Raw genomic sequence first — 24,201 nt, 5'->3', positions numbered from 1 at the left:
GTCAGATTGACCACAACTTAAGTTTCTGAAACTAAAAACTCATGTCCATTCAACTCATGGGTCAACCGTTACTCAATGTGTTGAAATAATGACATGACAAAACAACCCTGAAATATTCAGATTTTAAAAATAATCAGCTTATTTCTCTTTGTGAGGTAGAAGGTGTGTTCCTATTCCTTTTAAACCGGATACACATTAAACCAGGCTCCCGAAAGAATGAAATACCACTAACAAGATTTACCCAAGAGCTACCCAAATAGAAAAACGGTGTGTGCAATGATCTGTTTTGCAGGAGTGAGGCTGAATCAAACATCTGTTAGGCTTTCCTCCCCTCCTTCTCCCCTCCCCGATGGTTAATGACATCTGAAGTGCTTAAGCTTTGCACATTCCTTCACTAATTAAATTCCTGCAATGCTGTCTCATGAATCAGGTGCTTTGTGGAGCAAGAACACAGACCCTGTTTTTGTGTCACTAATGCCAGCCTCAGTACAGGTAGGAGCTAAACATGCACTTGGCCTGCTCAGGACACTTTCAAGACGGTTTTAAGAGTCCTGTTTTTCCCAAAGATTCTTCCTTTGCTTTTTTTATTACCTGTTCTGTCAAAACTAAATGGACAAAAATAAATGAGGGGTTAAGTGGCATAAAGAGTCAAGAATGTGCAAGTACTAATTTTTCAGGGGACAGGGACATTTCAGTAATCCAAGTAGAAATAAAGGGAAAAGAGAACTGCTTTTTCTTCCCCTGAAGAGAAGGCCTTCTGCCTTGAATTCACCATTCATTCATTCACAAATAAATAGGCATTGAGCACCCCTATATGTCCTTGCTTTGCTAGGCTTTGGTTTGTGAAATTAAGTACAGGCTCAGTCCCCATCCTCGTGGAGCTTCCATTCTACATCTCAGAACTTAGGACTTTTAGTCTGAAACAAGAATGGACAGTGGATCCTTCCATGATCAGGAGGTGATACGGTTATTGAGAAGGTAGAGCCACTCTCGAAAGAAGTTTCCAGTTAATGGATACCTGAGTCAGGGACCCCGGGGACTGGATTTACCTTAATCAAGAGTGATTATTAAGTATCTATTATGTATTGTAGAATTCATGCCAAAAGCTACCTTTTATTAAACCCCTGTTATACACAAGGCATATTACTAGGCATTTTATATGAATTCTCTGAATCTTCTTATAGGCCCTTCAAGATAGTAATTTTCCCCTCATTTTGCAGTTGGGGAAACTAATTCTTAAGAGAAGTAGCATATGCAAAATCATAGGGCCAGCTAATTTTAAAACCCTTTCTACTTTTTATTTTTTATTACTATGCTCAAAGGCAGGATTGGGTCTATATCTCTGACACAACAAAAAGCAATGCTGGCGGCGATGATAGAGAAGCATTCTGTCCAGCATTCAGGAAAGTCTCTACAGTGGAGATTCAATAGGAGGGAATTGAAGAAGTTTGGATCAGATGAGAAGAAGCAGAAGTAGAACCAAGAAATCATTTTAATTAGGGAAAATCAGACAAACAGGGACACAAAGGCATAATGAACAGCAGCTGTTTCAAACTTCTGCCATGCTCCTCAACACCATTCTCTTCCAGGCTTGCTCTCCCCTCTGTCACAAGGGAAACAGACACCATCAACCTTCCTAGAACAGAAGGTCCTGAACACACACCTTCACTGGCACCTGTTCTGTCCTCCTTTTTCCCTCCTATTCCTTCACAGGTGCTCTCTCTACCTCACTAAGACCGAAGCTCCACCTATGTTCTGGGGCCACAAGGTACACAGTGATCCTCGGTGTGGCTGCCTATTTATGACTAAAGGACAAGACATGTTAGTGGAGGTAGCTGGTCTGAAAGAGAGTAGCTGCCCTACTCTCTAAACTTATGGCTTATGACTTCAGCCAAGCGGAGCCATCAAATCCCTTTGTACTGCATGTACCTCCATGCTCCTGTGGCTTTGCCAAGAAAACACTTCTACCTCTTGTCCACCTGGCTGACTTCTATCAATCCTTCAAAGCTTAGCTCTGTGGGCACAATATAGGTTAGGATTAAGAAAACTCAAAATAATAATAGCAAAGATATATGGATTTATATCTTTTCATAGAAAAGGAGTCCAGAGATAGGCAGTCCAGAGCTGTATGGTAGATACCATAATTATTGGGACTCAGATTCTTTATATTGTTCTGCTCAGCCGTCCTTAGTCCTTGGATCCTATTCTCAAGTATACTTAATGATACGAAATGGCTGCTGGAGCTCCAGTTAACACGTCTTTATTCCAGATGGGAGGAAAGAAGGAAGGAAAGCAAAAGAGACAAGTTCTAGCTGTCTGCTTTCCCTTTAAAGAAGTCTTCCTGGAAAACTGATGAAAATGTCCATTTGCATCTTACTGGTCAGACTTAGTCACATGACCATTAGGGAGACCAAGAAATGTGATCTTGGAGTTCCCATTGTGGCTCAGTGTTTAATGAATCCGACTAGGAACCATGAGGTTACGGGTTTGATCTCTGGCCTTGCTCAGTGGGTTAAGGATCCGGCGTTGCCGTGAGCTGTGGTGTAGGTTGCAAACACGGCTCGGATCCTGCGTTGCTGTGGCTGTAGTATAGGCCAGGGGCTACAGCTCCAATTAGACCCCTAGCCTGGGAACCTCCATATGCCATGGGTGGGGCCCTAGAAAAGACAAAAAGACAAAAAAAAAGATAAAAAAAGAAAAGTCATCTTTCAGCTGAGTATATTGCCACACTGAATAATAATTGGCATTGAGTTGATTAGGAAGGGAGCAGATATTTAGTAGGCAACTAGCAGTCTCTGCTTAAATACCATCTTCTCTTGTTAGCCTTCCCAGGTCACTTTCTTCTTATGTCCCCAGCTCTGAGGCAAATTCCCCTGTGTTCCTGGGCACCCAGGGTATGTCTCTGCAGTAATACATATTGCATCACGTTGTAATCATCTGGTTTGCTTGTTTCTTTCCTCTGGTAACTGTGAACTCTCCGATGACAGGTACCATCTTCATCATGTATGAATTTCCTAGCACAGAGCTTGGGAAATTAATCCCTAAATAATTGATCATATTGCAGCACATCTCTGAGCATCTCCTGGGTCTGGGTTTCCAACTCTTGTCTTCCTTTTTTTGGAACACTGGTATTTTCACAGAGAAAACACTAAAAATATCTGGAAGGTTATTCCAAAGTGCTGCAAGCTACCACCATGATTGGTGCTGGTTTTAGAGGAAGGAACACATGGTTTTTGAAACCAAACTTAAAATCATATGGAAATGCTGATTTCATTTTCCCCTGAAATAGGTCACTTATTCAGTATCTGTTACTAGGGAACTGCCCAGTGTATGGTGGGTGGCAAGGACATTCTGACCTGGCTGCTACAATTGAAAAGAGCCAGAACATTAATTTAAACCAATCTTCTTTAAGTTCCACTTCCATTTTTTTTTTAATAGGTGCAAATGTTTGGGGGGCAGGGGGAGGAATGAGATGGCTGCTAAGAACAAGACAAAAACATGGTCTCATAGCTCAAATGAAGTCATGTTATAATTACATTTATAAGTCAGGCTCTGTCTTTTTGTGGGAAGATGAAATAAAGGGAGAACATTTTAAATGAAATGTTGAAGGCCAACACACAAGAAAATCATACAAATGTGACATAAAAACTTTAAGAATTGTTGTGTGAGACGTCGTCTAATACCACAGCATCCTCAGTAGCTTCCTACTCTTGCTGATCTTTATGTCCTTCTCCTAAGTCTGTTTCCTTCTTACCATTTTTGTTGCCATCAAGCTCACACAGGCCCTTAAACAATAATTTGGATGCAGTAATAACTTCCTACTCAATATGCTACCTCTTCACGCTTCCCCCTTCCCCTTCTCCCCTGGCTTTCTCACCCAATCCATACATTTCACTGCCTTATATTGAGTCTCTGCCTCTCAACCCTCTATGAGTGAAAGTTCCCTCAATCCGACCACATGGTACATTACATCTCACATTTCTTCCTGTTCCTCCAGAACCTCATCCAGAGCTCAGCTCCAGGACCTAGCCCAGAGTTCCTCCAGATGGGCTAAATATTTGTTGACTGACTGACTCAGGTCTGATGAATCCATTGAGTACAGGATCCAGCAGGCACCAGCATATGCCCCCCCCCCCCCAAACATCTAGGGGGCTGTGAAAATCATTTGATTTTCATCCATTTTAAAATCTGGAGGAAAACTGACAAGAATCATAATGATGACTATATAGTAAGGAATCTAGCTTGGATTATACTCAGCTCTTTACTAACACAGTCATAAAATATATTTTCAAAATTCTGGAATGGGCTCGTGAAGGCCAAGTTGCCTGGAACCCCTGAAAGTCATAATGAGGCCCTGGACTAATTTTTCAGAGCCTAAGTAAATCAAGGTAAAAGTAGGCACAAACAGTTATTTACGGTGTGCTTATTTTTGATGTGAATTTTCCTTGAACACTCTCCATTTCTCAGATCTTTACGCTGGTCCAGTGCTGATCACTAGTCCAGAAAGTGTGAAGGCTTCTTCCTGGATGTGATAAATCGATGTATATGGAATGCGACATGTTACTGTGTTATTTTGTTCACACAATCGCCTCTTTGATGGCTCAGTAAAAGGTGGAGGAGAGAAACTTCTCGTATCTCTAAAATATACACCACGTTCATTCAGTCTGTGGGTTTAAAGACATAAAGTTCTCTTTCCAGTTTCTAAAATTCTAATTTCTGTGTGTCAGGGCCAAATGGAATGTGTTTTAAGCAGCTCTTGGGTAAACACAGAAACGTAATCTTTCCTCTCTGAGAGCCAAGCCTGCTTCACACACTGCATCTGTGTGTGTAATGTTTATTTAAGCATGCAAGGATTAGGACTTAAAACTGGTTTGAAAGCACTGGTGGGTGTTTTGCTTAAAGCACCTCAATCTAATGATTTGAGAATTTACAACATTTTAAATCTTCACAGATAATTTTTCGTTCCAGGTAATTTATATTCAATTTGATTTGGAAACTAAGGAAATAATAACTGTGTTTTCTTTTCTCTCTCCCTCTCTTTTTTTTTTTTTTTTTTGGTTGTGGTCAGAGCAGTGCACAAGAGGTTTTCTAAAGCACTGACACTATCTTGCAATTAGGAGTTTCACTTCTTTTTACCTAAACATAATTATCAGTACCCCAAATAAAATGTGGAAGAGAGTTGACCTTTCTCTTTGTGCCATAAATTATAATCAAGTCCATCAATTGTGGCTTTTTTCCATTAATTAATTTGTTTTTCCTGTCAAAATGTCATCTGCCCCTTTCTAGCATGATAGCCGATTACATAATTTGAAGATTCTTAAGCAGGTACCTAAATGGTCAGCTTGGTATCTTCATAAATTCTCTGTGATTTACTTTTCTATTTCTTCTTATAGTCCTAGAAGTGCAGCACAAGAATGATTTTGAGATGTCACCTGACCTGGTCCCACGCTTTCGGGTGGTGATGCCTCACAGACATTCATCTGGAATGAAGGGGTGACGCTTCTCATCCTGATGCTCAGGGATACCAGTTCCACAGCTCCCCTCCCTGTGTGTTCTTGTTTTAACTGCCCTGACCATCAAGCAGAGTCTTCCCTTGAGCTCAGCCCAGAATCTCTTCTGTCCTCCTCCTCCCCTGGCTTTACTTGACATTGCCCTTCACACACCTGGAGAAGAGCATTTAGCATCTTGCTAAAGAAAGTCTTCTTAAACCAGAAATCCAAGTGAAATTCTGCTTTAGTTTCCTCTTATCCAGCCCAAACTCACATCCTCCCAGACCCATTTTCTACCTTTAAAAAATGTTTCAATGGCATAGCCATATGATGGACTATTATTCAGCCATGAAAAGGAACAGAGTGCTGATGAAACTCCACATGGACGAACTTGAAAACATGCTAAGTGAAATAAACACAGAAGGTCACATATTACATGGGACTATTTATATAAAATAGCCAGTACAGGCAAATCCATTGAGATGGGGCCTGGTGACAAGGGGGGATGGTCAATGACTACTTCATGGGGCCTGGGTTTTCTTTTGGGGTGATGAAATGATTGTAGAATTAGATAGGGTGTTGGTTGCCTAACAGTGTGAATGTATTAAATGCCACTGAATTGTATACTTTAAAATGATCCTAATGATGAATTCTGTGTTGTGTGTATTTTAACACACACACACACACACACACACACACACACACAGCTTAAACAGTTCTCTGAGTCCTTTCCATTTTCATTTGCAACCCCTTTTATAGGTGATGACTAAGGTGATAGACTTATAAAGGCCTGCCTGGGCATTGCAATAAACAGATTACATCTCAGGGGACCAGATACAGATTTCAACAGACAGAAGACATGACTAAGAGCAAGGCATTGCATTTCAATTATTCATCAACAAACATTCATTCAGCACCTATTCTGTTCTACAGTCTATATCATATCACACTCTAGGGGCTGGAACTACAACCATGTGGATATTTCAGATATGACCCCGGTCTTTAAGGAACCTGCAGTCCAGCCACTTTTTTCCATGACTTTAAGAGAGTAAAGAGTCTGACCCTCACCTGATAAACAGACAGGGAGATAACAATACTTCATCATATTTACCCTTTAGAATTCACAGGGTTATGGAAGGATTAAATGAGATAATGCATGTGAACATAATTTGCATTTTATAAAGCATTTTACAAAAATTAGGCATTAAGATTATATTACTTTCATTTGACATTGACTTTTCTCATAAGAGTATTGCATTTTCAATCGGTTACGAAACTGGTGTGGTTGTCTCTTTATAACATTTATTGGTGCTAGGGGAACAGGCTTCCTAGTACAGATATAACATACGTCTGTTGTAGAAAATTTAGCAAATTCAGAAAAGTACATTTTAATCAACTATTATCCTCCCTCCAGGTACATCCCTTGCTAGCATTTTAGCAAAGGTCCTTAGGCAGTGATTGATCATTGGGTCAGAGCAAGGATGCTGCTGGAGGCAGGTTCTATCTCTATTTAACTTTGGAGGAGGGATCTCACATCTCTAAGCCTTAATTCCTTATTTGTAGGATAGAGAAAATAACCCTGGCTGCTTCCCAATTGTGAGGATTAATGAGATACTCAACATACATCACTTGACAAAATACTTAATACATTATACACACACACACACACACACACACATATGTATATCTACCTCATACATAAGTCACACACACCCATACACACATAAATGTAAAATTTACTGTTTGCTTCTTGTTAGTGAGGCAGCAATAAACACATCTATCTCAATCAGTGCCTTAGCTCATTAAGGAACTACTTAAATGAGCCTCCCAAGTGTATTATAGTGGAACTTCTTTGAAATAAAAATATTCAACCCTTTCAAAGAGTAGAAGAGTTTATAATCTTTGTACAGAGATTTCTGAGATTCCGTGCTATTTATAATTCTTCTTTGCCTGTAGTAAGGTGAAACAATTCAAATTTTTAACAGATGGTTTTCTGAGCTCCTTTTAGATGGAACAGTTTGTATCCAGCAATACTCTTGGTGTGCATAGAAGACTTCTTTAGGGGATAGTTTGAAAGGACAATGAAACAAATCATCCAAAGGAACCTCGTAAGAAATTAATCAGAATTGGAGGGAGGAGCAGAAAGGAGGTGTCTAGAGAGGAAAATCTAGCAGACCAAATAGAAGGAAGGAGAAAGAACAGGCAGTAAGTAGGATTCTGGGTACCAATAAAGGATGTGAATTAGGCATTTCCAAGGGAGGGTTAAACAAACACGTTAAAAAAGTTCTGGAGTTCCTGTTGTGGCTCAGTAGTAATGAACCCGACTAGTAACCATGAGGATGCAGTTTCAGTCTCTGGCCTCGCTCAGTGGTTCAGGATCCGGTGTTGCTGTGAGCTGCAGTGTAGGTCACAGATGTGGCTCAGATCTGGTGTTGCTGTGGCTTGTGGTGTAGGCCAGCAGCTGTAGCTCCAATTCGACCCCAGCCTCGGAACTTCTATATGCCGCAAAAAAGGAAAAAAAAAAAGTTGAATTCCTAATATTCCAAGTTTAGGTGTGTGTTGCTGAAAGGTGAGCACCACTGATTACTCCAAAACTTCAGTAAGGTCTTCTATACCCATAAATATCTCAGGTGAGTAGATTAAGGGCACATAAAGGAAAGAGACTGAGCTCTACCCTTGGGCTGGTGTGTAACAAAGAAAATGTGATATCTATAGAAAATGACAAGTGAGATTAAGATTTTAGGATGAGCAGAAATTCGAAAAGGCAGAACAAAGCATGAGACTATGGTTTGGTTCCCCCTCAACAAACAAACAAAAATTCCTGTCCAGTAGAAAGCTCATCAGCATCATTTTTGGAGATACCATTCAGGATCACCAGATGAAATCCTCCTGGGTTTAGGGTGGGCTTTAAATCCAATGACTGGTGTCCTTATAAGAAGGGAGGACAGAGACACATAGAAAAAAGAAAGAAATGTGAAGATGGAGGCTGATTGGCCTTATACACCAAGGAAGGCCTGAAGCCACCGGAAACTAGAGAGTCAAGAAAGGATTCTTCCCTAGAGCCTTCAGAGGGGGCTTGACCTTGCTGACACCTTGATTTCAGACTTCTGGTCTATAGAACTGACATAATGAATTTCTGTTGTTTCAACCAATCCAGTTTGTTGGAACTTTGTTACCACAGTCCTAGGAAACGAATACAGCTCCTGGAAACGTGCCAAAATCTTAGGGCAGTCATTGACATTGAAACTGAACTCATTTAATTTTCTTTCTTTTATTTATTTGGCATGCAGAAGTTCCAGGGCCAGGGATCCAACCTGAGCCACAGCAGGGACAATGCCAGATCCTTAACCCACTGAGCCACCAGGGAACTCCTTGAACTCATTTGATTTTCAAAGGCTAGGATGACTTCAGCTGTCATCTCACTTTATGCAGAAACAGAAGATTTATCTTAAAAAAAAAAACCATACTATGATCTTTCCAATTATCTCTCACAAATCTGATCATAACCTTCCCTAATCAAACAAGATTTTTTGTCATTGTTCCCCCATCACCTAGAGAACATCATCAGCCTACCTGTCTAGGCTCAAATTTTGCAGTCCTATCACTCACCACTTTCTTCAAATTTATAGATTAATACTAAAGTCAAACTGCTGTGCTTGTTCGCTTCTCCATGTGTTCGATCCCACTGTTGATTAAGATTACCTGGTAAATGCCTACTCAGCCATCCAGCCTCCTTGGGGAAGCTTAACTCCTCCCGTCAGACTTCTGGAGGGAGTTATATATGTGTTATATATATAAGATATAGATAGAGAGATGAAACAGATAACGTATGTGGATATAGACACAGATCTAGAGGTCCACTGTGGTAGATTTCAAATGGTATTCTATTTGTTGTTCTTATAAATGCTTTTCATCTTTGTATCCCAGTGCCGGCACAGTGTAATGGTGCTAGGTGGTTTTATGTAGTGGCAAGTGAATTGGCATGGAAGTCATAAGACCCGGCTTAAATCTATGTGGTCCTGGCAGACTTTGGTAATGGAATCAGTCTTCCATTTTTCCGTGCTAACAAGATGCTCATTTTGCTCAGACGTGTGGCAGAGAATCTTCCATCTCAGAGAAGGTGGGCCTGGCTACCAACCCAGGGGTGGCAATTATCACTCAGTTCTGGAGAGTGAGATATAAGAGGAAGCCTATGGGGTCTCCAGAGGAGATCTCTCCTCCCTGACACAAGGAAGGTGTGAAGAGAGGCCCCCAGCTTGCACCTCCTCTGAGCTGGTGCTGGGGGCAGTGCTGCAGCCTTCCTACACCCGCTGACAGCAAATCAACATAATCCCAGAGCCTTGACTTGACCATCTGACGGTGAAGCCACTGAACCAATATCAATACCCCACCCGACTTTTTGCTAGGGGAGAAAAACGAGCCTGTACCTGTTGAAGCTTCTGTTGACCAGGTACTCGAAGCCAAATTCACTTTTGTCAGATACTGTCACCTTGAATAATTTAAGTCATTGAACTTCTTCGAACTTCAGTGGCAATATGGCTCATAATCCCTCTAGGCCGCCAAAGGCCATTATAAGCGCAAATTGAAAAGCATGCATAATGTATACATTTAACAATAAGGGATTACCTTTACTGAGTATTCCATGGGCACTTCTCTAAGAGCTTTACTTGTAATATATTATTTAATCCTCACAATAACCTGTAAGATACTGTGTCAGAAATTTTTGTCTAGCCCAAACACACAAAGATTTTCTTTTTTATTTTCTGCTTAAAGTTTTATAGTTTTAGGTTTTATGTTTAGAGCTATGATGAATTTTCAGGAAAGTTTTGTACATGCTGAGCATTGTATATCAACATCATATTTTTACATATGGATAGCCAGTTGTTCCAACACCACTTATTGAAAAGGCCATCCTTTCTCCACCTTTGTTGAAAAGCAAATATTTTCCTTTACCTTCCACCTTTGTTGAAATAGTCCACATACATGTGGATCTGTCTTCAGTTCCCCCTGGTCTATTTGTGCATCTTCATCAGCTGTCTTGCTCACCATAGTTTTGAAGCTGAGAAGTGTAAGGCTTTTAGCTTTATTTTTCTTTTCCAAGGTTGTTTTGGCTACTCCAGGTCCTTTGTATTTCTGCATGAATTTTAGAAATAGCTTGTCAATTTATACCAAAAGAAAAAAAAAAAGGCTGCTGGGATTTTGATGAGGATTGCATTAAATCTGTAGATACACTCGGAAAGAACTAACAACCATTTTGAGTCTTCTAATCCATGAACATGGCATATATCTGCATTTAATTGCCTTCTTTGATGCTTCTCGGAAATATTTTATGGTTTTTGGTTTATAAGGTAGTCTACATCTTTTCTGAGACTTATCCTGAAGTTATATTTTTATGCTAACATAATTGTTGAAAAATTGCAATTTCAAATTGTTCACTGCTAGTATATAAAAATGCAATTGATTTTTGTGTATTGATCTTATATTCCGAAACTTAGAGTTCTAGTACCTTTTTGGTCAATGCCTTTAGATTTTCTCTGAAGATGATTGTAGTCATCTGGGAATTCAGACTCTTGACCCCTTATTTTCCAATATGGATGTCTTCTGCTTCTTCTACTCACCTCATTGCCCTGGTTAGAACCTCTAGTAGAGTGTGGAGAATGGACGTGATGAGAGGGAACACTCTTGCCTTGTTCCTGATCTTGGGGATGAAGCATTCAGTCTTTCACCTTTAACTATGACGTTTAAATCATAGGTTTTTTGGGTAGATTTAATGCTCTAAATTTCCTTCTAAACTACTGCTTTTAAAGTACTTGATTTCTAATATCCTCCAGGGTGCTTTTTTAATCAGGATGGTTTTTCAGCATCTATTGAAGTGATCGTATGATTTTTCCTTAGTCTACTAATATAATGGAATACACTGAATGATTGTCAAATTATAAATCAATTTTGCATTCTTCTTTATAAATCACACTTGGTCATGATGAATTGTTTTGATTAAATATCGTTAAACCCAAATTGCTAAAATTTTGTTAATTTTTGCATCTATTTTCATGAGGAATTTGGGCTATAGTCATCTTGTAATAACTTTGCCTGAATTTGATATTAGAATAATTCTGACCTCATAGAATAAGTTGGGGAGTATCCCTCTCTCTTCAACTTTCTGGAATATTTAATTTGGAATTGCTATCATTTCTTCCTTAAATATTTGGTAGAATTTGCCCGAAAGCCACCTGGGATTGAAGTTTTCTTTATGACAATTAAAATTTTTATTTAAAAATCAATTTTTAAATAGATACTGAATAATTTTTGTAATTTATGTTTTTCTTTTGCACATTGACTTCGTTAGACATTTATCAATATTATTGATCTTATCAAAGAACAGGGTTTTTGTTCCTTCATTTTCTTTTTTTTTCTGATGTATTTCATTGATTTCTGCTCTGATCTTAATTATTTCTCTTCTAGTATTTACTACTTACTGCTTCTACTCTGTGCTCTCTTATACTAATATTTTTTTCTTTGCTCTTGTCTTTCTGGTTTCTTAATTTGGAAGCTGAGGTCATTGATTTGAAACCTTCCTTTTCTTTCATATAGACATTTAATGCTATAAATCTACCTCTAAAGTACTGCTTTTAACTGCATCTCACAAATTTTGATACGTTGTGTTTTCATTTTCATTTAATTCAAAATTCATTCTACTTTCCCTTTTGATTTCTTCTTTGACCCATGAGTTTTTTAAGTGTATCATTTGGTGTCCAAATATTTTGGGATTTTCCAGAGTACACTGTACTATTGATTTAAATTTAGTTTCACTGGACACAAAATATTTTGTATGATTTAAAAGCTTTCTAATATAGTGAGACATTTTACAGTTAGGAACATTTATCTTAGTAAATGTTCTATATGCACTGAGAAAGTATGTGTATTTGGCTGTTAGTGGTAGAATGTTCTGTAAATATCAACGAGATCAAGTTTGTTGCTAGGATTGTTCAAGTCTTCTATAAACTTATTTATTTTCCATTTGTTCTATCCATTATTGAGAAGGAGGTGTTGCAGTCTACCAGTATAATTGTGATGTCTAGTTCTCTTTGCAGTTATATCAGGGTTTTTTTTTTTTTCATTTAAATTTTTTAATTTTATTTTTTATTGAAGTATAGTTGATTTACCATGTTATATTAGTTTCAGACTACAGCAAAGTAATTCAGTTATACATATACTTATATCCATTCTTTTTTAGATTCTTTTTAAATATAGGTTATCACAGAATATTAGGTAGAGTTACCTGTGCCATATAGTAGGTCCTTGTTGGTTATATATAGTAGTGTGCATATATATGAATCCCAAATTCCTAATTTATCCCTCCCCTCCACCTTTCCCCTTTGTAACCAAGTTTGTTTTTTGAAGTTTGTGAATCTGTTCTTTTTTGTAAATAAGTTCATTTGTACCATTTTAAAACATTACACATATATGTGCTATCAAGTGATGTTTGTCTTTCTCTGTCTGACTTGCTTCATTTAGGATGATAATCCCTAGGTCCGTTCGTGTTGCTGGAAATAGCATTATTTCATTCTTTTTTACGAATGAGTAATATTCCATTGAATGTATGTACCACATCTTCTTCATCCATTATCTGTTGATGCAACATTTAGGTTACGTCTATGTCTTGGCTATTGTAATTTGTGCTGCAATGAACAGTGGGGTGCATGTATCTTTTCAAATTATGATTTTCTCCAGATACGTGCCTAGGAGTGAGATTGCTAGATATCAGTTTTTGCTTTATATATTTTGAAGCTCTGTTATTAGGTGCATAAGCATTTAGTGTTATTATGTGTTCTTGATGAATTCACACCTCCATTATTATAAAATGATCCTCTTTTTCCCTGGCAATGTTTTTGCTCTGAAATCCATTCTGTTATTAATAGAGCTCCTCAGCTGTCTTTTGATTATTTTTTGTATGATTTACCTTTTCCATACTTTTACTTTTAGCCTGTGTCAGTATAAAAGTAGGTTTCTTATAGGCAGCATGTATTTGAGTCTTGCTTTTATATATAATTTGAATATCTCTGCCTTTTAACTGAGGTGTGTATTAATTACCAATTGATTTTTAATGAATTATTTTAAACTACGCATGCTAAAACAGCAAACATTTATCATTTCACAGTTGTGGGTCAGGACTGCAGGTGTAACTTAGCTGAATGCCTCTGTCTCAGGGCTTCTAGAGTGGAAAGAAATTTATAATTCCTTTTCTAATAAAAAGAAGATTAATCATTTTGCTTTATAGTCTATATATTCCATACAGCTCTTGGTTTGACTATTCAATCAAATTAATTAACTTGAAATTCTAGCATCAATTATATTGTTGTAATCTTTCTCATAATCCTCACTTTTGATTCATTTTTACTCCACCCAAATAACTTTTCCGAAAATTGTAGACATGAGCTGTTCAGCAGCAGAATGCCCCATCTCCAACCAAATATGCAGAATTCTGCACTGTAGAACTCACCCTCCCACATGAGTGGTTGAAAAGTCCAATGCTTACTTTCCTCTCCTGGACAGCTGAGGTGTGAATATGTGACCTTGACTCAGCCAGTTATATGCACCCAGTACTCTCTGGAGCAGCAACCAGATCCATTATTCAGAGACAATGGACAGCAACAGAAGCATCCAGAGACCAGATCCTGCTCTAGCACTGGCTGAAAAGTGAACACAGCTGTGGTATTCTCTCCCTGGACAGAGTCTGTGGCAGAATTTTGGTCTTAGTTCTAGCTGGCTATCCTTCCAATACTTCTCACTAGTACGCTGAATTATTGTCTCATCTCTCTCTCCCTCTCTCTTTTGTAATCTTCCTAATATCTTATCTGGTTATAAAGTATTTCATAATAATGATTCTTTGGTTCCAAGCACAGAAACAAATTCCAGTTTATTAAGCACAGGGGAAAAAAAAAAAAAAAAAAAAAAAGGTGGTAGTAGCTCACAGCATTGAAGGAAAGGCTGAAAAACCAGACTGGAGAGAGAATAACCATCAAGGTAGTTCTGAAGGATATGGTGGCAGGAATTAGTCCATAGTCCTCAATTAGAGCTTAATTCACCAGGGTCCCAGCCTAGGAATGGGTCAGTGCCAGCTATTTGATTTCCCAATCAGTTCACTTAAACTTGGTCTAACTTGGCTCATGAGCCTGTCCTTTTTCTTGCATGCCTTGACTGATGGTCCTACTAAGGGCCCACAAAGGGAATTCCCCAGAAGGACATCAGGGTGCTGCTGTCAACAAAGGAGGAAATAAGCTCTATGCAGCCAAAAATATAAATAAAAAACATGCCATGGTGGATTAAATGTAGATACACAACACTTTTAACATATTAGATGTAATCCTTGGCATCTATTCTTGTGTTTCCAACAATGAAATTCTCAGAAACAAGTTTTCATCCTGATTAAGAAAAAACATTATTGAATGAATTTCATAACAAGATGAATGGGCTTGTAAAGGGTGAGTCATGACTCTACCCACGGGCCGGGAGGGACAAAAGTCAATGTCACAGGGGCCTAGGGTCACCTCAAGACGCTGGGCATCCTTATGTGTTCTGCAAGAGCGTGGAACACTCTAAAGTGTGGGTCAGAGGGAGAAACAAAAATGCAGGAGACAAGTAAATACCATGCATTTATTTTGCTGTTTGCAATCTCAGGCTGCTTAGCAGAAATTAAATTTTTCAGTAACTCACCTGAGGCTGTAAAGGGATCATTACTTTTCCAAGGATTCAGTAAATTTTCTTAAAGCCCTTTGGTTCCATTTGGAAGGGAAAAAAAAATAGCACGAGAATATTTTTATCACAGTCCTGGAGTGTTAGGCCTGATTTAATACCCAAAGGTCGCTGCACTGTTTGTTTGTAGGGAACATTTCGCTTCACGTTAGGAAGAAGTTCCAGGGTAAAATGAACTGCAGTTGAGGCAGCCCTGTATTGCTGTGGTCTTCTGTTTAGGCTGTCTGTCCTCTGTCCTCCACGATATTGTTTGTACTGTACTAAAGAGTTCTGGAATGAAACCGCTTGACAGCTGTTCCCCCTGAGACTTCTCTGGAAATAAGATACACATCTCATGTGGCTGTCCCAGCAAAAAGCATTAAAAATAAATAAATACCCCATCTGTTGTCATCCATCCGAGTTTTCTAATCCCTTCTGCTTTCTCTGTGTCCTTCTCACACCACGCTGGCCTGTCAAGTTGAAGGTGTGTCTGGAGCGCCCTGGCCCACCTTCCCTGATGTGCTTTGAAAATCTCTTTTGTTGGAAGTTATGACATCTCTTCGGGGTACTGCTTTGAGCAAAGTTGTTGTGAAAGCTGTTGTTACATGAAGTTATCAGTCCAGGATACGGAGAGAAAGATTCTGCTGGGAAGGGACATTTAGGTTGGATCATAAGTGACAAGTGGGTTTTGCTGGGAAAACTGAGAGCAATGGGGATGGAAAATGGAAGAATTTGGCAAAGTGGAGTGGAGGGGGATCCAGCTTGTGCTTGAAACGGGACATGTGAGAGAGCATGGCCTCTTCTGCAATCCTCAAAGACTCAGTGTGTGTGAGTGTATGTGTGTGAGTGGTATGTGAGTGTGTGTGTGTGTGTACGTGGGTGTGTGTACAGGTGTATGTGTGTGAGTATATGTTTGAAGGTGTGTCGAGGGGGAGGGGCTGGCAAAAGGTGGAGCTAGAAAGATAAGAACTTTACCTGCTGCTACCTATCTGGTAATGTCTGTGGTTTTACTTTATTTTTATTATTTTTATTGTTTAAATGTTTTATTTTTTTTATTTTATGCACCTGTGGCATATGGAGGTTCCCAGGCCAGGGGTCGACTCAGAACTGTAGCTGCTGGCCTTCCCCACAGCCATAGCAACACCAGATCTGAGCCACGTCTTGGACCTATACCACAGCTCACAGCAGTGTCCGATCCTTAACCCGCTGTGTGAGACCAGGGATCGGACCTGCATCCTCATGGATGCTAGTCAGATTCATTAGCTGCCGAGCCACAATGGGAACTCCCATTTCTGTGGTTTTAGTTCTTTGTCCCTAAACTAATGAAACTTCCTAACGGACAGTACTCTTCCCCAGTGGACAGACAATAGAGCTGTCTTCAAATAGCAAAAGGCTTTTCAGGGAACATTTTCTGGTCTCTCTTGTTAGCCCTTGTTTTAAAGTCAGACCATTCACTCACTCATTTTGAATCCAAAATCATGAGCCCTTTAGCTCCTCAGAGCAGTGATTTTGTGCCCCTTCTGTGCTGGTGTGTTCCAGCCCCCATAGGCCTCACCCTCCTGAGTTCTGCTCCCCTTTTAACTGACTATACTATGGAATTGGGATAGGAATGTGCAATCGTCTCCTACGTGTGCTAATTTACTGAGTATTTATGTATATACATAAGGTGACTGCTCTTAATTTAAAAATAAACTTGTAGGGGATTTCCTGTCATGGCTCAGTGGAAATGAATCTAAATAGCATCCATGAGGATGCAGGTTTGATCCCTGGCCTCACTGAGTGGGTTAAGGATCCAGCATTGCCGTGAGCTGTGGTGTAGGTCAAAAACCTGGCTTGGATCTAGTGTTGCTATGGCTGTGGCATAGGACAGCAGCTGCAGCTCCAATTGGATCCCTAGCCTGGGATCCCCCATATGCTGCAGGTGCAGCCCTAAAAAGATACAAATAAATAAATAAATAAATAAATAAATGTATAGGAAGTTCCTAGTGTGGTTCAGCCAGTAAAGAACCCAACACAGTCTCCTTGAGGATGAGGGCTCAATCCCTGGCCTTTCTCAGTGGGTTAAGGATCAGGCGTTGACACAAGCTGTGATGTAGGTTGCAGATGCGGCTTGGATCTGGTGTTGCTGTGGCTGTGGTGTAGCCTGCAGCTGCAGCACTGATTCGACCCCTAACAGGGGAACTTCCATATGCTGCAGGTGGGACTGTAAAAAGGAAAAAAATATATAGAATGAATATATCCATCACTCTCAAAAAAAAAAAAAAAAGATAGTTGCCTTTGACTTATACAATGTCTTTGATTAAATCTCTGGAGATCAGTGGTGCTTAGAAGTAAGATGTTCCACATTTGCTATAGATAACTCTCCCTGGTCACTTTGCTTACAGGGAGAGTTATGGAACTTTCTTTTCTTATGCCTTATCTGGGTTCACAAACAATCTGCAACATTATCCTGAAGCAAGAGGTCAAAACTTCAAGGGACTCCTGGACGGGGTAGCCACAGCCTGGCTCGTTTTATGTCCCTCTATTTGTTTTCCCCCTTTGTTCTTCACATATTTCTAATTTATGCCATCTTGCTATTTTTTAATGTATCCTTGTAAAGCCCCTTAAATCCATTTTGAGACAAGGTAGAGTATAAATTTTCAGAAATAAGTAGTATGAAAAAACATAAAATAAATCATGTGCTATATATTTAAGAATAACACGCTGTTCTTTCAGCACAGTGAGGGATTTTAGTTCATTTTATAGTCAAGGGGCTCGAGGCTGAGAAAGGAGGGGCACGTCCAGGTGTCAGGCTCGTCAGTCCTGCATTTCTTTCACTACATCACAAATTCTGAAAGATGATTTTCTTTTGGAACCTCCAGTCAGGCAGCTTCAAAGAGAAACCGAGACAGAGAAAGAGGCGTCGGCTTCAGGTCTGGGACATTATGCGGGCCCTTTCCAGGGCCACAGGACAGCCAGGGGAACAGCCATTAGGAGATACGTGCCCATTTGAATTACGAAGTGGGGCAGCGCTTAAGGGGTGAGGCTGTGACCCATATAAGATGATGCTATTGTGAGACAGGCAGGTTTCAAAATTTACAGGACAATTAGAAAAAGGGTTTTCCTATGGGTTTAGGCCAGCATTTCTCAACTCATATCCTCTTTTGTTTTTTAAGGGAAAAAAATGTTCTCATGGACCCTTGAGAATATGTTCGTTGATGGCAGTTTGAAAAACATTGATTTACGTTGTACTTACTCTGAGAATCGATGTTTGTCCTTGGGAGAAGGGTGTGTGTGTGTGTGTGTGTGTGTGTGTGTGTGAGAGAGAGAGAGAGAGAGAGAGACACCACAATTGATTCCCTGCTAGGCAGTAATTTCCTCATGCCAGGAGCTGGCTCCTTAGTGATTCCATGCACCCATAGCCCTCTACCAAGGATGTCGCAGAGGACACACCAGCACATGGAGGTGACTGCCCAGGACGCTGCTTCCATCGGAAGGTGCGCTGAGGTAGGTGCTGTGAGAGGACCACGTGGGGTAGGAGGAGTGGGAGTGACTTGAAAGCAGAGAGCAGACAGACCTCGTCTCTTCTCTGAGAATCCTAGAAAGAACTGACCTTAAGGGAGAGAGGAAAACTAACCTTTGAGCTGCAGAAACACATCTCCTTTTAGGGGACAAAGCAAGAGAGGGAAAGATGCGGTGACCGGGCCATGGGGGAGGCAGATCTGCACCTCAGACAGCAGACAATGACACAGAAGACCCTTCATCCTGCTGATGGCTGTGAGGGGCAATGATGCAAACCCCGCGTGCTCCCTCGCTCTTTCTGCACTGTCTCTAGGTCGCCTCATGTGCAAGGATGCCTGAGAAGGTAAAGAGACATGAACATTTTTAAAGTCTAAGTTTTATAGGTGATATAAAATAAAACTAGACATATCAGAGTACCATTCAATACTATAACCTGAAGACAACCACCAACTGAAAAAAAAATTATCTCTGAAATAGGATTGAGAGCAGTGGGCAGGTCCTGAGTTAGCAGGTAGGTCTGGGCTGGGACCTCAGATTCTGCCTTTCTAATGAGCTCCCCAGGTGAGGCTGAGGCTGCTGGGTCATGGACCACACACTTTGAAAGCAAAATTTCAGTGTATTTTTCCAGTCTCGGTTTTTTTTTTTTTAATGATTCCTTTCTAATAGGTTATCTAACAGATTCAGAATACCTCCCTCTTTAGACATCTTTATTTTGCTCTATTGGTTTACAATATAGTTTATTTTTTTAATTTTTTTTAAAGATAGTAAACTAATTACTTTATTCCTACATTAAAGCTCTGTTAGTCCATAGAAAAGGAGATAAAATGATGACTTACAATTTTGTCAGCCCGGGACTTCTATTCACCTAGGTTTATTTATTTATTTAAAAAAATTTATTATACTTGATTTACAGTGTTCTGTCAATTTCTGCTATACAGTAAAGTGACCCAGTTATACATATATATATACATTCTTTTTCTCATATTATTATATCTTTTTCTCACAATATTGTTTATTTTGTATTTGAGATTATTACCAACATAATAATCCAACCTAGATTAAGTGTTTAGCACATGCCTGAGACTGTTCTAAATACTTTATTTGTGTCAACTCATTTAATCCTCACAACAACCCTCCAAGTAGCTACTCTTATTATCTTCATTTTACAGATAAGGTAACTGAGAAGGGAAGTAGGTGCTTATTTGTTGTTTTGGTTTTTACTAAGTGAGACTTATTATAATCTGCATTTACAATTCAAACATGATAGATGTTTATTGATAATCACTTTGAAAGTAAAATCCAAGGCTTTTGTCCTTCTGAGGCAGTCTGTTAAGCTATAATTATTTTCACTTTGGAGGTTAAGTATCAACAACTTAGCCTGATTCATCCAGATAATTGAGGGAAATTTCAGCCCACATATATATTGAGTAAGCCACGAAGTTTCCAAGGGATCTTCTGTTATTACTCTTCCTTGCTAGGGAAAAACATACTCAAGAGATATTTGCCTGCACTCTGTGTTCTGGCCATTCTTGCCACAACAATGAAGCCATGGGTTGGTGTGTGGGCTCTATCTAGAGAAGACAACTGCCTCTGACACAGCTTGAGCTGAAAGTTTGCTCAGTTCTGTATAGGATGGGGTAAAGCATTTCCTTCAGATCTTTCATTTGGAGAAATGCAGGTGCTGGTTATTAATTAAGTCACGTGGCCGGTCTGCATTCCAGATGAAGCAGAGCTTCCCTTTTGTCTGATGTTTCTTTCCATTTGCAAAGGTTTGGAACATGGAGGATCTGGGTGGCTAAGAAAATAGTTATTCCTTTGTCTCCTTAGCATGAATCCTCATTACTAAGAGGAATTGGTGCCTGTTTCTTTTCCCCAATCTTAGAGTCAAAGGAATATCAGATACTAATAATAGAATTTGTTGGGTTATATCCAGTGCCTTTCCTACCACTCTTCTCTGGGCTTAAGCTAGAATAGCGCATCTGACCATTTAATATAATTCTATTTGGAATTACTTCATGCACTAAGTCCCCCCCCCCACTGAATTTATGCAAGACAGATAAGAATTTTTGGCCTATTAATTGCTAAATTTGGTGGGAAATGTAGGGACTTTTAGAAGGTTATTAGTCTCTCGGTGATGGAGCCAGCAAAATGTGTAAGACACAAAAGAAACATTTAACTACTGTCTTTGTTACACATTGTTCACATCTTAAAGTTTATGTAAGCATATTTTATACATAGATAAATGTTTTGTGTTTTTGAATTGAAATATCATTGATTTTGCCCTTTTTTGTTTTTTTAATTTTATGGCCACACCCACAGTATATGGAAGTTACCAGGCCAGGGACTGAATCTGAGCCACAGCTGTGACTTATGCCACAGTTGTGGCAATGCAGGATCCTTTAACCCACTGCACTGGGCGGGGAATCGAACCCACACCTCTGCAGTAACCTGCGCCATTGCAGTCAGATTCTTTTTTCTTTTTCTTCCTTCCTTCTTTCCTTTCTTTTTGCTTTTTAGGGCCAATAGGCAGCATATGGAAATTCCCAGGCCAGGGACTGAATTGTAGCTATAGCCACTGGGGCTATGCCACAGCCACAGCAACACCAGATCCGAGCCGTATCTGCAACCTACACCATAGCTCACGGCAACACAGGATCCTTAACCCACTGACCAAGGCCAGGGATCGAACCGGCATCCTCATGGATACCAGTGAGGTTCATCACCACTGTGTCACAACAGGAACTCCCTGCAGTCAGATACTTAACTCACTGCACTATGGTGGAGTATTGTCTTAGTTTCAGGTGTACAGCAAAGTGATTCAATTATAGCTGAATATATAACATATGATATGATTTTATATATAGGTATTCTTTTCAGATTCTTTTCCATTATAGGTAATTACAAGGTATTGAATATAGTCCCCTGTGCTATATAGTAGGTCTTTGTTGATCTACTTTATATATAGTAATGTGTGTCTGTTAACCCCAAACTCCTAATTTATCCCTGCCCCACTCTCCTTTGGTGACCATAAGATTGTTTTCTATGTCTGTTAAGTCTAAAAAAAGAATAATGAAATAATGTCATTTGTAGCAACATGGATGGACCTAGAGCTTATCATACTAAGTGAAGTCAGAAAGAGAAATACAAATATGATATCACTTACATATGGAATCTAAAAAAAAAAAAGTGAACGTATTTATAAAACAGAAACAGACTAACAAACATAAGTCAATGTTTTTAATTACTCAGAAATGCATTTTGCTCTATAATTAAATTCAGAAAAGTCCTCTAATGATTATGAAACTATAGTAAATAATGCAATATATCCACTTAATAAAGAAAAGGAAAGACAAGAGTTCCGGTTGTGGTGCAGCAGAAACTAATCTGACTAGAATTCATGAGGAAGCAGGTTCGATCCCTGGCCTCGCTCAGTGGGTTAAGGATCCGGCATTGCTGTGAGCTGTGGTGTAGGTTGCAGATGCAGCTCAGATCCTGCATTGCTATGGCTGTGGTATACGCCAGTGTCTATAGCTTTGATTCGACCCCTAGCCTGGATGCCTTCATAAGCCACCGGTATGGCCCTAAAAAGATAAAGAAAGAAAGAAAAAAGAAAAGAAAAGACAATTCAGAGTTCTCAAATCTTTAATTCAGCATCTACAAGCAACTAAAAGTTTCTAATGGATCCTCTATAGGACCAGTTATTTAGTGTATTTTTGTTTGTTTACTTTTGATTCCCTGATGGAATTTTCACCACTTCTTTGTTAGTGTCAATCATGTAAGGTAACTAGGTGGCATCGGATTTGCAATAAGATGAGTTAATTATGTCAAATAATTTCAATACACTAATATAAATCTATGTTTTACTTTCTTTAACTACTCAGTCATGATCATCTTATTTTATAAACTGTGACCTCCTTTCTTTTTGTTTAATCCGTAGAGAGTAAATGTAGATCCAAGGAGAAATAATTTGTCATATCCTGGATACTCGTCAGCAATGTCAACTAGATTTAGGCTTTGTAAGTTGCCTAAAAGACCAATTTTCAAAATTCTTTACTTTGGATAGGCTATTGATAGGTCTGCTCTGATAGGTGGTAATATACCACTGATGCTTTTTTTTTTTTTTTGGTTTTTTAGAGCTGCACCCACAGCATATAGAGCTTCCCAGGCTAGGGGTTGAATTGGAGCTACAGCTGCCAGCCACAGCCACAGCCACAGCAACGCCAGATCTGAGCCATGTCTGGGACCTACACCACAGCTCAAGGCAACGCTGGATCCTTAACCCACTGAGCGATGCCAGAGATCAAACTCACAACTTCATCGTTCCTAGTCAGATTTGTTTCTGCTGCACCACAATGGGAACTCCTCGTTGACGCATTTTTAAAGGAGCAGGAGGAAGGAAGGAATGTTTATTTAAGCGAAACCTGGGGGACAAAAATATTCTTTAAACCTGGGATTCAGGAAGGGAAACCATTTTTTAAATTCTTTGTAGGTAGGAAAAAAGAGATAAATGCAATTGGCTGAAGAATTACTCAGATAAAGCTAATAGACTTCTTTTTAGAATGACATTTTTAAAAAGAAAAGAAAAAGGAACCTTAGAAGATAAAAAAGAAGATCAAAGAAAGAAAACCTGAGAAGGAGATAAAAGTGGAAACAAGTACAAGACAGAGAGGAAAATAAAACTGAGGAAAGGTTATAATAAAAAGTGGAAAAGATCACCCTTCCTTCCAAATTGCCTGTGTTGATGTGAGTTCTTAGTTTACCGTCTTTGTCCGCAGCCTCTTCATTACTGGAGAGGCCAGTGGGAACCAGCATGCAATCAAATGCTGCCAATTGATTATCATTGATTTTGAAGTCACAGGGAAGAGAGGGCACCATGAATACTGAGTCTGACTGAGAGCAGCAGGCATGATAATGGTCCCTAACTCAGCTGCAGAAAACAGGATTCTTGACACCTCCTCTTTGAAGTAATAAAGGAGTAGAGCAATGTGACAACACAAACATCCTTTGGTCAACTTAGAAGAACCACAAAGATGGATTCGTGTGTTGATTATTTGCCTTTATCATTTAGTGCTTTACCAAATCTGGATATGGTATTCCCATAGAAAGGAACCTATCTGTTTATGATATTGAAATGTCATTCTAGCCCTTGCATAGTTTGAAAGACATTTGTATTAGCCTGTCCTGTTCATCCACAATCATCATAAAGAAAGCAGGCAATTATTCTTAGCACATTATAGTTAATGTCTTAAGTTTAGCCAAATAACTCTCATTGGTTCATCCATTCATTCAGCAAATATTTATTAAATGCCTGCAATATGCCAGCTGCTACTCTAAGTAGAGATTTAGTAATCAACAAGACAAAATCCCTGACTATGAATTATTTGCTACACAGAGACACAGAAAACCAATGAGGAGATTGCCTTTTTAGTCTGATAAACTGATTTTTCACTTTTCACAGAGTTTTAAGAACTCTTAAATA

The sequence above is a fragment of the Phacochoerus africanus genome, chromosome 3, assembly GCF_016906955.1.
Source record: "Phacochoerus africanus isolate WHEZ1 chromosome 3, ROS_Pafr_v1, whole genome shotgun sequence".
NCBI classification, from domain to species: domain Eukaryota; kingdom Metazoa; phylum Chordata; class Mammalia; order Artiodactyla; family Suidae; genus Phacochoerus; species Phacochoerus africanus.
Note: the sequence above shows the minus strand (reverse complement) of the source record.